Source organism: Ipomoea nil, unplaced genomic scaffold (genome assembly GCF_001879475.1).
Source record: "Ipomoea nil cultivar Tokyo-kokei standard unplaced genomic scaffold, Asagao_1.1 scaffold0382, whole genome shotgun sequence".
NCBI lineage: Eukaryota > Viridiplantae > Streptophyta > Magnoliopsida > Solanales > Convolvulaceae > Ipomoea > Ipomoea nil.
The window spans coordinates 45819-58577 of record NW_017616810.1 but is presented as its reverse complement, the minus strand read 5'-3'; positions in this window follow the sequence as shown (position 1 = coordinate 58577).

Genomic DNA, 12759 nt, shown 5'->3' with positions numbered 1-12759 from the left:
ACAGTTTTTTTACCAATATTCATGTCACAAATACCAGAAAACACTAATAATAAACGAAATATACACTACATTATTGTTTATAATGCAAAAATAACATGCAATGCGATGCCCTAGTCTGAAATGTTCAAAAGAATACATCGATGGTAGGGTTAACATGTTAGTTGACACATTGAAGTAAAATATTACAGAATACACTAATAATAAACGAAATATACCATTGCATGCTCGTTGCTTGCCTTTGTTCGCCATTTGTGTGTTTTGTAGCGAATCAGTGTTGTAGAAGACGGTTCGTGTCCCTCTCAGAACGCGGTGGTGTGTTCGGCTATAGTCTCCTCACTGTTCGTCGTTGAAGTTTCTCGTCGTTGCAGTGGTTCGCCTCGCTTTCGTCGCCGGAGCAGGAGCAAGTTGGAGAGAGTTCGCGACTTCGGGATTGTGAATAGGAAGATGGGACGGGGTGTTTACTTGCAGAAGTGGAGAAGTGATCAGTTCGAATTGAACGAATGGACAATTTTGCCCTCTATGTCGCGGTGATCTTTAAGTGAAGCGCGAAATCATCTCAATTATGGTGCGTTGGATTGGACTTGATCAACATATGGGAAATGACCTCACCGCCTCACCTTAGTGTACAGCCGCACCTGATCTTGCCTCTATATATATATATATATATATATATATATATATATATATATATATATAATAAACATAATAAGTCCCAATGAATGTTATATCCTTGATTTATGTCTCTCTTTTTATATGCCGATAAAGGTATACATTTTACTTTAAATGTTGTACACTTCAATATTATTAGACAAAATTGTCCCTACTATATTCTTGTTAGACGAAACTACCCTTACACCGTTATAACACCATTACTTTTTAATTCAACATTGATGACTCCATCATTATTACCATGCACTTATATCTATTATATCTTCTTTCTATTCTTTAATTATCATTTTATTAAAATCATTATTTAATTAATTTATTGATTGACTATATTTTAATTAAATTTCTATGAATGGTAAATCATATATGTGTGTATAAAACACATATATTATTTGTGTATATATAATTCGAATTATAATTTAATTATTTGTATTTATCAATATTTTAATATTGGGCATGAATTTTCGCGCATCGCGCGTACAAAATGTTAGCATATATATATATATATATATATATAACACCTATGATCTAAAAACTAGAAGGAACAACAATGTGCACTACAAGGCACAACAATGTACTCTGGAAAGCTAAACAATGTGCTCAGAAAGGCTCAACTATATGCTCTATAACGCAAAACAATATTCACTTCGATATTAGTCCTTTAATTCATAAGTAAAACTAAGAAAAATACTATGCCTCTAATATGCTGCACACAAAACATACACAAACACTGTCATTCTCAAAAACACAACCTCATACTGCACTATCAAAATCTATTCAGATACACATTTTCAATTCCCAATCAAATTTAGAAAAATACTATACCTCTACTATGTTGCACACAAAGAATAAACAAACAACGTTTATACACAATAACATAACACCATATTGCATATTCAAAACACTACTCAGATGCACAATCCCAACGCAAAAAAAAAAAAAAAAAAAAAAAAAAAAAAAAAAAAAAACTATGCCTCCTAATATGCTATACACACACAAAAAATAAAAAAAATAATACCGTTTGGGTGTAGAAAAACAACACCATACTGCACGGACAATCACTAGTCAGATGCACATATCCACATTCTCAAAAATTTGTATGACTATGTAAGACCTCACATTTAACAATTTAAACTAGTCACTTTTTTTTTTTTTTTTTTTTTTTTTTTTTTTTTTTTACAAACTGAGGACGTCTATTAAAATATAAAAAAGCAAGTATGTACGGAGGTGGCCTAAAAGTGGCCACCTAATAACAAATAACAAATAGAGTTGTTATGTTGTGCATCCGTGTGCATCATGCATGGTGCACACATATGCAAAAACGACGTCGTTTTAACGTCAACTTAAAAAAACAAATCAAAATTGCATAACTACACATCATAATTTCATAACTATACATCCAGAATTGCATAACTACACATTCATAACTTCGTTACTATACATCCAGAATTGCATAACTACACATCCATAACTTCATAACTATAAATCCAGAATTGCATAACTTCATAACTATACATTTAGAATTGCATAACTACACATCCATAATTTCATAACTATAAATCCAGAATTGCATAACTATACATCCATAATTTCATAACTATACATTCAGAAATTATGCACAACATAATGTTGTTGACGGAATCGAAACTGATTTTTTTTATTTTTAAAGTTGGACGCGCATTTTTAATTAAAACGACGTCGTTTTTGCATCCGGTTGCACTATGCATGGTGCACACAGATGCATAGCATAATTTGCTTAACAAATATGTACAAGCTTAGAGCCCAAAAGTGGCTCTAAGCAAATCAATCGCAAATTATGCTGTGCAACCGAATGTACCATGCGCATGGTGCATATGATGCAAAACGACGTCGTTTTGGTTAAAAAACGCGCGTCCCACTTAAAAAAGAAATCGGGTTCGATTCCCGGCAATAACATTTTTATATATCAATAAATTCATAACTATATATCCACAGTGAATGAATGAAGTAAAAATTCACAATGAATGAACTAAATATCCACAATGAATGAACTAAATTCCACAATGATTGAACTAAATATCCACAATGAATGAACTAAATATCCATAAATTCATAACTATATATCCAAAAATTCATAACTATATATCCATAAATTCATAACTATATATCCACAGTGAATGAATGAAGTAAATATCTACAATGAATGAACTAAATATCCACAATAAATGAACTAAATATCCATAAATTCATAACTATATATCCACAGTGACTGAATGAAGTAAATATCTACAATGAATGAACTAAATATCCACAATGAATGAACTAAATATCCATAAATTCATAACTATATATCCAGAAATTCATAACTATGTATCCACAATAATACTATTGCCGAGAATCGAACCTGATTTTATTTATTTTTAAGCGGAACACACATTTTTAGTCAAAACGACATCGTTTTGCATCGTATGCAACATGCGCATGGTGCATTCGGTTGCACAGCATAACTATTGCAAATCAATTAGCAATGGCCCTAGCCTACCGGAATAAAGGAGGCCCAATCGGCCCTAATAAAATGCCCCGGCCCAAGGCCTAACAAGAAAAAGGCCACTATGCTAACTAATAAAAATTAGCCCAGCAACCTATAATAAAACCAAGGCCATTCGGCCATAGTAAGAAAAGGCCCAATCCGGCTAAATAAAATGCCAAGGCTATTTAGGGCAAATTATATCGTGCACTGCAGTGCATAATCGATTATGCACCGCGCATCAAAATAATGTCGTTTTGTTTAATGAAAAGAAATGGTACCCGTTTCTTGCCGTTTCGTACCCTTCCGCAAAAAGTAACTCTGTTATTCAGTTTCATTTTGTATATATTGCAGTTTCAGTTCAACACAAATATAGTTCATTTCAATATAACTACAGTTTCATTCGATATTTATAGACTCAAATATGTGAAAATGTTATTTAATTTTATTTTATATACGCTATAGTTTTATTAAAACACAACTACATGATCATTTTGATATAATTACAACTTCATTGTACAATATACACTCAAATATGTGAAATGTTATTCAGTTTCATTTTACATACACTGCAGTTTCATTTCACCACAACTATAGTATCATTTTGATATAACTGCAATTTCATTTGATAATATAAAAAATAATACGTGAGGCAGTGTCAGTTTAGATATACTGTAGTGTCAGTTGGTGATTAACTTACAAAAAAATGCACGCTCCGTTAAAACTAACGGCGCGCAGTTTCTTTACTTAAAAAACGGTGCCGTTTTGACCGCGATGCACGTGCACCGCGGTCCACGATATAAAGACCCGCTATTTAGAACAGCCCAGCAGCTCCACGACCCAACTCTTTATATGCACGGCCCTTTCCATTCTCCATGTTAAATCAGCCTCATAAGGCTATCCTTATCACACAAATTTCTCTCACTTTCTAAAATGAGTCCCACTTCCCATCATCAATTTTGCATATAATAAAATAATATTAAAAGAAATAATAAAAATAAAAAAGACATCAAAAGTTGTGCAGGTTATCCTTTTCAGCAACTTTTGTGTAGCTTTTTCTCTCATTAGCAAATTCTCTATCCTATTTCTAATTTAGCAAACTCTGTCTCTCATTTCAATACACATCAGCATAAAAAAAGAATAAAAAATATATTCTCTCTCTTCCATGTCATTTAGAAAGAAGTAAAATTTCTACGATGGGTTAGCCTAAGAACCCAACCCATTAGAATGAGTAGACCGTAGAGTTACCATAACCCCATGTGGCCTAAACCTTTCTTCCAACCCAGTGCAATAATAATCAATCGTTATGCCATGGAACCGTGTTCACCATTCATGGTGAACACGGTTCCAACGGTGTTAGTACACCGTTATCTTTTTTTTTTTTCTTAATTAATTGCGTGACTTTTCTTCTTCATTTTCACATTTCGCGGTTTCACTTTAATTTGAGGTGAGCAATGATTTCGGACATTCATAAATTATGAATTCATGCCTGCACATTCACTTTGGAACCATGTCTACACATTCCTGTCCGAAATCACGGACATTCATAAATTATGAATCCATGCATGCACATTCACTTTGAAACCATGCCTACACATTCACTTTGGAACCATGAGATTATGAATTTTCTGTTATAAGATTATGAATTTTCTGTTATGAGATTATGAATTTTCTGTTATGAGATTATGAATTTTCTGTTATGAAATTATGAATTTTCTGTTATGAGATATGAATTTACATTACACTCATAATCTCATAACAGAAAATTCATAATTTAATAAATATTTTACTTTTATGCGATTATGAATTTTCTGTTATGAGATTATGAATTTACATTACATTCATAATCTCATAACAGAAAATTCATAATTTGATCAGACGCGCGCCGTTAACTCCACATCCGCGAAATTTATTTTTTTTTTCGCGTAAAAATGACGTCGTTTGGACTTGTGTTCACCATTCTCGGTGAACATGTTTCCAGGGCATAATTTGCGAATAATAATGGAGTGTTATGTTGTGCAACTGTGTGCACCATGTAAGGTGCACACAGAATTGGATCCATAATTTCTATACTATAGATTCATAATTTATATACTATAGATCCATAATTTCTATACTATAGATTCATAATTTCTAAACTATAGATTCATAATTTCTATATTGTATAGTTATCAAATTATGAACATATAGTTCAGTGATTTGTGAATACAGAGTTCAACAATTGGGAATATGAACATTGAAAATTATGAACATAGAGTTTTGTAAAAGTGGAAACCTATTTTACCCTTCTTCCCAGCGAAACGATTATGTCAAATTGCGACCGACGAAAAAAAAAATTAATAAACAAGACAGTTTTAAAAAACGAATTAAAAAACGAAAAATAGGTTTATTGTTTTATGTTGATCGCAATTTGGCATAATCGTTTCGTTGGGAAGAATGGAAAAATAGGTTTATTAATTTTTTTAACCCAAACCAACAAGCATTTATTATAATGTACCCCAAAACTGTCTTCTTCTTCTTCATCATCATACAAGATAAACGCGAAACAAAGGATACCATCCGGATCCAAAACATTTCATGGTTTGAAGCTCAAAAGGAATTGTTTATTGTTTCTAGTAATATTTTCCAAAAATAGTTTATATTGTTCCTTAGTACATAACCCCATTAGTTTTTTTTTTTTTTTCTGTTTTTTTTTTTTTTTTTTTTTTTTTTTTTTTGAGGATACCCCAATAGTGGGGTAATGTACTTGCCCAATGTTCATATCTTTTTGCCCTTCATTTTAAAACCCACTTAACACCAAAGCTAACAGAGAACCATTTTAATTTAAAATTTTCAATAGTCGGAGAACCACTTTGGGTGCAATTTAAAGTCAAGGAACCAATTTGAAAAAGATCTTAGTCGGAGGACTATTTTAAGAATTAACTCCATTTAAATTATATTCTCCAAAATATCTCAAACTCCATCGATTGTAATTAATTGGATGTCTCACCATTTTTTATATTTTTCAGTGTTTAATTATAAACGGAAAATGAAGTTAATGAAAAATATTTATCATGGTCAAAAGAAAAATGATCTATTTTGACCTCAAAAAAAAAATAAAAAATCTTTCAAAGTTTGTACTTGAAATACATTTTTTACATTCCTACCTCATGCTCAGCTCAGTTCTCTCTCTTCTCCTTTGAAATTTGAATGGCCTCACAAAATATACCTGATGGAATAATTACGATCAGAGTCGGAGCAGACGAACCGGACCCGAGGCACCCGACCAGTTTCACCTCTATGACCAGTTGAGCTACCCATGCGGGTAGCTAACACACACACATATATATAGGGTAGGGTTCCAGTGAGAACATGTGCTTAGGTGAGAACGTGAGAACACATCATGTGCATCCATATAATATTTTTTTAATGGTCTAAATTAGATTAAGTGTCTGCGAACGCGCATTAAATGTGTGCAAACACACTATATAATTTAACATTCATATAAATATTTAATTAAAATATAATTTATAATTAAATTAATTGTTATATGATAATTTTAATAAAATGATAATTAATAATAGAAAAAAGATATGATAGATGTAGGTGTATGGTAAGATTGGTGGATATATTAAATACTAACAACAGTGTTATAACGGTGTAAGGGTGATTTTGTCCAATACAAATGAAATATACAACAATTAAAGCAAAATGTATATATTTATTAGCATATAAGAAAGGGACAAAAATCAAGGACATAACATGTATTGGCACATATTATATTTTTAGATTTATATTATTATATTCATGACCCCTAATAGTCTAAGCTAGAACTCATGAATTGAAGCAGACGATGTTCATGATAGCGACAGTGACAATAATTCATCCCGGCACAATGGGCAAGTGGCATTGAGCCGAAACCACTCATCGATGCAATTAGCGTGGAAATAATGGTTGCAATTCGGTATACTCCTCATGATCTCTTCCGCCTGGTAATTCGACAGGCATATTGGACAAGTAGTACTTCCATTTGGGTTGGGAAGTTGTAAGCTCTCGCCCAGAACCATCGTTGGGTAGGATTGGATTGTTTGTCGACCCTGTTGGAAAAAGTGCTTGTAATCTGTAATACATGTGAGATACAACAAAATTTCATAAAACAACAAGGAAGAAAAATTGGATCATTTGATATCTTCAGATGTGTATTCACTTTCCTATAAGCTTTAAATCTCCCCATATAAAAGCAACAAGGTTCAAGATTTAATCTTATGGGATACAAGAAGATAATGAAATTCTCAAGTTGCTTTGTTTGATAATTTCATGTAGAACTGCAAGACTGTGAAATATCAAGATATGCAACAAGAAAATTTTACATCAATCTTTCAGATGTTTCTCCAAAATATTTATATATGCAAATATGACTGTTGGAGAAGTTACATGGAAGTTTTCTGCAGTTTTAAAAACTTATCTTCCATAAAATATATCTGATATATTTATCATAGGAGAATATTAATTACGTAAATCATGTCCAATATGAATATATATGTAATTATGAACCTTTGTAAGGTTCTGAACCGCATGCAAATAACTGTGCAAATATATATATATATATATATATATATATATATATATATATATATATATATATATATATATATATATATATATAATAATTTTCTAGCACACTTTTGCATATGAGTTTGGGAAAATTGGAAGCTCACGTGCTGTGTAATCATTTTTCAAATGAAACAAACAATTCCCCTATATTGGGGAATAATCCCCCAATGTTGGGGAATAGATAAAGCCTTCCAGCAAACTCATTGTCCATAAGTTGTATTCAATTAATTTTCTACCAAACTAAAATAATATTTATAAATCCACAACTCCAAATATAAAACTAAAACTCAGGATTGTGTAACGCACATCGTCGGGAGCCCAGAACAAGCTGTTGGGGAAAAATTCGGATAGAATATGTCGTAGACCTGGGGCTACTGTTTTTTATAGGCTGAGAATGGATGAATCCTGTAGGGATCGGTGACGTGTGCAAGACACTACCTTAAAAGCAAATATTTCCCGGAGACGGTTGTAGTCTTACCGGTTGCTTTCGACCAGTTAACATCGAAGCTCAGGATTGCAGAAGAGAAGAAGAGAATTTGATGAGTGAATAGAACTGAGGAGAAGCAGGGTATTTATAGTATTGAAAATACCCGCCCCTCCCCTCTCAGCCATTCATGCTCCACGATTTTAGGAAAATTTGTGGTGAAAATGCCCACAAGAATAGGAAGACTTGTTCCACCACAACTTAATGTGTGGATGGTAAATTTCTACATGAAATCTACCTCTAAAAGGGAAAAAACACAACTTAATGTGTGGATGGTAGATTTCTACATGAAATCTACCTCTAAAAGGGAAAAAACTCGGAATTAAAATAAAGCCCGAGTAAAACGCTAACCCCACCACACCGTGCGTGCGAGCCGTGCCGGGCGGCGGCGGCGACGCGCGCGTGTGGGGTTCCCTTTCCTTCTCTCTCTACAATAGTTTAAGCCTTCCAAATGGGTTGGTATTAAAAAGGTGGGAATTAGTCCCTTATCCTTCCAATGTGGGACAAGAGTGTCTTCCTTCTACACACTTTAAACCACCATCTTGATTGTAATCTCCAACAATCCCCCACACATTCAAGGTGGCAAGAAGAAGACGGAATTTCTGGCATTAGTGCTGATCTTAATGTCAGTGGTTGTACCTTGAACTGACACGTAGTGACTTGAGTAACTTTCTCCTTTGATAGTGAATTAGATCTTGAACTATCGAAAGAAGAGTTAGTTTTGAACTTAGTTCACACACCAGCAATCACCCTGTAAGAATATATAACTTGGTCTTTCTCGTAGGGTCAACTCTTTGACCTGAGACCTATCTTTGAATATGTGTGTTTAGCTTCCAGGTTTATATATAACCTCGAAGTTTGCTCACTGTATCGCTATTAAGCCCATCTCCCTCGATGTTTCGAGGATGGCTCTTTTGTTTAGCCCCTTCGTGAGAGGATCTGCAATGTTCTTTTCGGATTTCACATATAGGATAGCTCTTTTGTTTAGCCCCTTCGTGAGAGGATCTGCAATGTTCTTTTCGGATTTCACATATTCTAGTGAAAGTACGCCACTTAGAATTAGTTGTCTCACAGACTCATGTCTGACTCTTATGTGTCTCCTCTTACCATTATAGGCACTATTTTTTGCTACGCATATCGCAGCTTGCGAGTCACAATGTATGGGCACTGACGGCGTAGAAGACCCCCACAATGGCACGTCTGCCAGTAGGTTTCTAAGCCACTCAGCCTCTTGCCCTGCTAGATCAAGAGCTATACATTCAGCTTCCATCGTTGATCTGGCTATGCACGCTTGTTTCGTGGATTTCCACGATACTGCTGCTCCTCCCATGGTAAAAACATACCCGCTGGTGGAGCTCACCTCATCACTATCATTCACCCAATTCGCATCGCAATACCCCTCTAGGGACGCTGGGAAGCCAGAAAAGTGCAATCCCCAGTTCATCGTTCCCTTTAGATAGCGTAACACCCTCTTTAGTGCATTCCAATGGGTGTCGCTGGGATTATGAGTGTATTGACTTAGTCGATTTACCGCAAGTGCAATATCAGGTCTGGTATAGTTCATTAAGAACATCAGACTCCCGATTATTTTCGCATATTCCTCTTGAGACACACTTGCCTCTGTGTTTTTCGAGAGTTTTGCACTTGGGTCATATGGAGTTTGAGCAGGGTTCACTTCAAAACTGTTAAACTTCTTTAGCAGTTTCTCTGTGTAGTGACCCTGTGATAACTTGTAGCCATCTTTCTCTTTGATGACTTTCACTCCAAGTATCACATCAGCTTCGCCCATATCTTTCATATCAAACTTGTCACACAGAGACCTCTTTGTCTCTTTTATTGCATTTATATTTGAGCTAAAGATTAGCATATCATCTACATAAATGCAAATCAAGACAATGCTATACTCGATCTCTTTTGAGTACAAACAAGCATTTGATCGGTTTACCGTGTATCCCAGATCTAACAGTGTTTTGTGGAACTTCTCGTACCACTGTTTGGGAGCTTGCTTTAACCCATATAGGGATTTTACTAGTCTACATACCTTCCCTTCTTGCCCGGGGTTGGCGCATCCAGGAGGTTGAGACATGTAAATTTCTTCTTCCAGGTCTCCATTTAGGAAAACTGTTTTTACATCCATTTGATGGACCAGCCACTTGTGAGAAGACGCTAGAGCAAACAATATGCGTATTGTGGCTATTTTCGTTACATGAGAATAGGTGCAGAAGTAGTCTTCACCAAACTTCTGTTTATATCCCTTAGCCACAAGTCTTGCTTTGAACCTTTCAATCGACCCGTCGGGTCTCATCTTCTTTTTGAAGATCCACTTACAGCCAATAGGTTTGGCTCCCTTCGGTAGGTCTACAACCTCCCAAGTGTGATTAGATTTGATTGAATCTAGCTCACTTTGTATTGCTTCTTTCCAGAAGACCGCATCGATTGAGCGCATAGCTGCCTCAAAGGATTTTGGTTCCTCCTCTAGAATTAACTGACACACAAACTGATCAGAAATTTCATTAATGTCATTTAGTTCAGAAATGTACGTAATGAAATCAGGCCCAAAACTTGTCTCGGTCCTTTTTCTCTTACTCCTTCTAAGTTCTTCTGACTCAAGTTCTGTTTCAGAAGTTGAAGGTAGTGAGGACGAGACTTTTTCATAGGTATTTGATCCACGTTTTAGTGGGAATATGTGTTCGAAGAACTCGGCCTCTCGTGCCCCGCACATAGAGTGGCCGTCTAGGTACATAAATCTATATGCAGCGCTATTTTCTACATACCCCACAAATATTGCATCTGAGATTTTAGGGCCAAGATTAGGTTTCTTGAAGTAAGGAAGACCTACCTTGGCCAGACACCCCCACACTTTGAAGTATTTTAGATTGGGTGCGTAACCTTTCCATAGCTCATATGGAGTTTTTTCATAACCTTTGTGAGGTATCCTGTTGAGGACGTGGTTAGCTGTTAATGCAGCTTCCCCCCACATAGAGTTAGAAGCGCCTGCGCTTATTAGAAAAGCATTTATCATTTCCTTTAGGGTTCTATTTTTCCTTTCAGCCACACCATTTTGTTGTGGTGTATAGGGTGCTGTCACCTCATGGATGATTCCATGTTTTTCACAAAAGGTTTTGAGGGAGGTAGACTCATACTCTCCACCTCTGTCAGACCTAAGTCTTTTTATCTTTTTCTCTAACTGATTTTCTACTTCAGTTTTAAAGCTTACAAATTTTTGTTCTGCCTCATCTTTAGTTCTAAGCAGATATATCTTTGAAAAACGAGTGAAATCATCTATAAAGGATATATAATATCGCTTTCCCCCTTTTGTCTCAGTATTTTTAAAATCAGCTATGTCTGAGTGTATTAACTCTAGAGCACAAGTTGTATGATGCTTTGCAGTAATGAAAGGTTTTCTAGCTAGTTTAGCTTCAGCACATACTTCACATTGAGAAAGCGAATCATCTTGCACGTTTGAGAGCATATTCATAGTTTTTAATCTACTCATGCATTTGAGACCAACGTGTCCTAATCTAGCATGCCATACATCAAAAGAAACAGTGACAAACATTATTTTTATTGTTATTTTTAATAATGTTTTTATAGTTAATTTGCAATAATTAACTAATTTTATATTTATTTTTATTTATTATTGTTATTATTAGTAGCTTTGATAGTTATTCAATTTTAGGTTGTTTTAATTATTAAATTTGTCTATTATTTGAATTCTGTTAGTTTAATAATTCATTGATTCTAATTTAATTATAATATTATTAATTTTAGTAGTACATGTTCAATAGGAGTTTAATAAAGGGAGATTAGTTATATATGATATCTAATAAGATTATTATTATTATTATTATTATTATTATTATTATTATTATTATTATTATTATTTAGGAACAAAGGACTCGCAGTCTTCTTCTCCGTCAAAGCTACGATCCTATTGAATAGCTGAAGCTTCGGACTAGACCGCATCGGAGGAAGACGCAGCAACATTCGGTACAACTCCGATTGGACTGAGGATTATAAATAGAGGGTAGAAGGCATCAAGTCCATCATAATCCATTCACTCCGGACTAATTCCGGAGGCGGCTTTGTTCTTCACCTAAACTCCTCTTCACCAAAAGCCGGAGATTTCCGGTGGGCAGTGCTTGGCGGCGACGATTTCCGTCCAACAGTGGCTTGAATTCTTCCTGGCGGTAGTTCCTTGGACGGCAGTAAGCAAGCTCTGGATTATCATTGAATTTGGCTTTACTTAAGCAAGAAGTTTATCATTGTATTTGGCTTCCTTTTGTTATTATTTATCACTGTTTTTGGCTTTAATATTTTAATTAGTCCATTGCGTTGGATTTTACGTGAAAGTTGATTAGGAGTTTTGTTTCTCCACTTTCAATTCAAATTGAAGTATTGTGGCCGCAGCTTTAATTAAGAGCATGTTAATGGTTGATTATCTCTTAAACATGATTTACTAAGTTTTAATTGATTAATTGTTTGCTATCTTAGTTTTCTTGATTTTTGA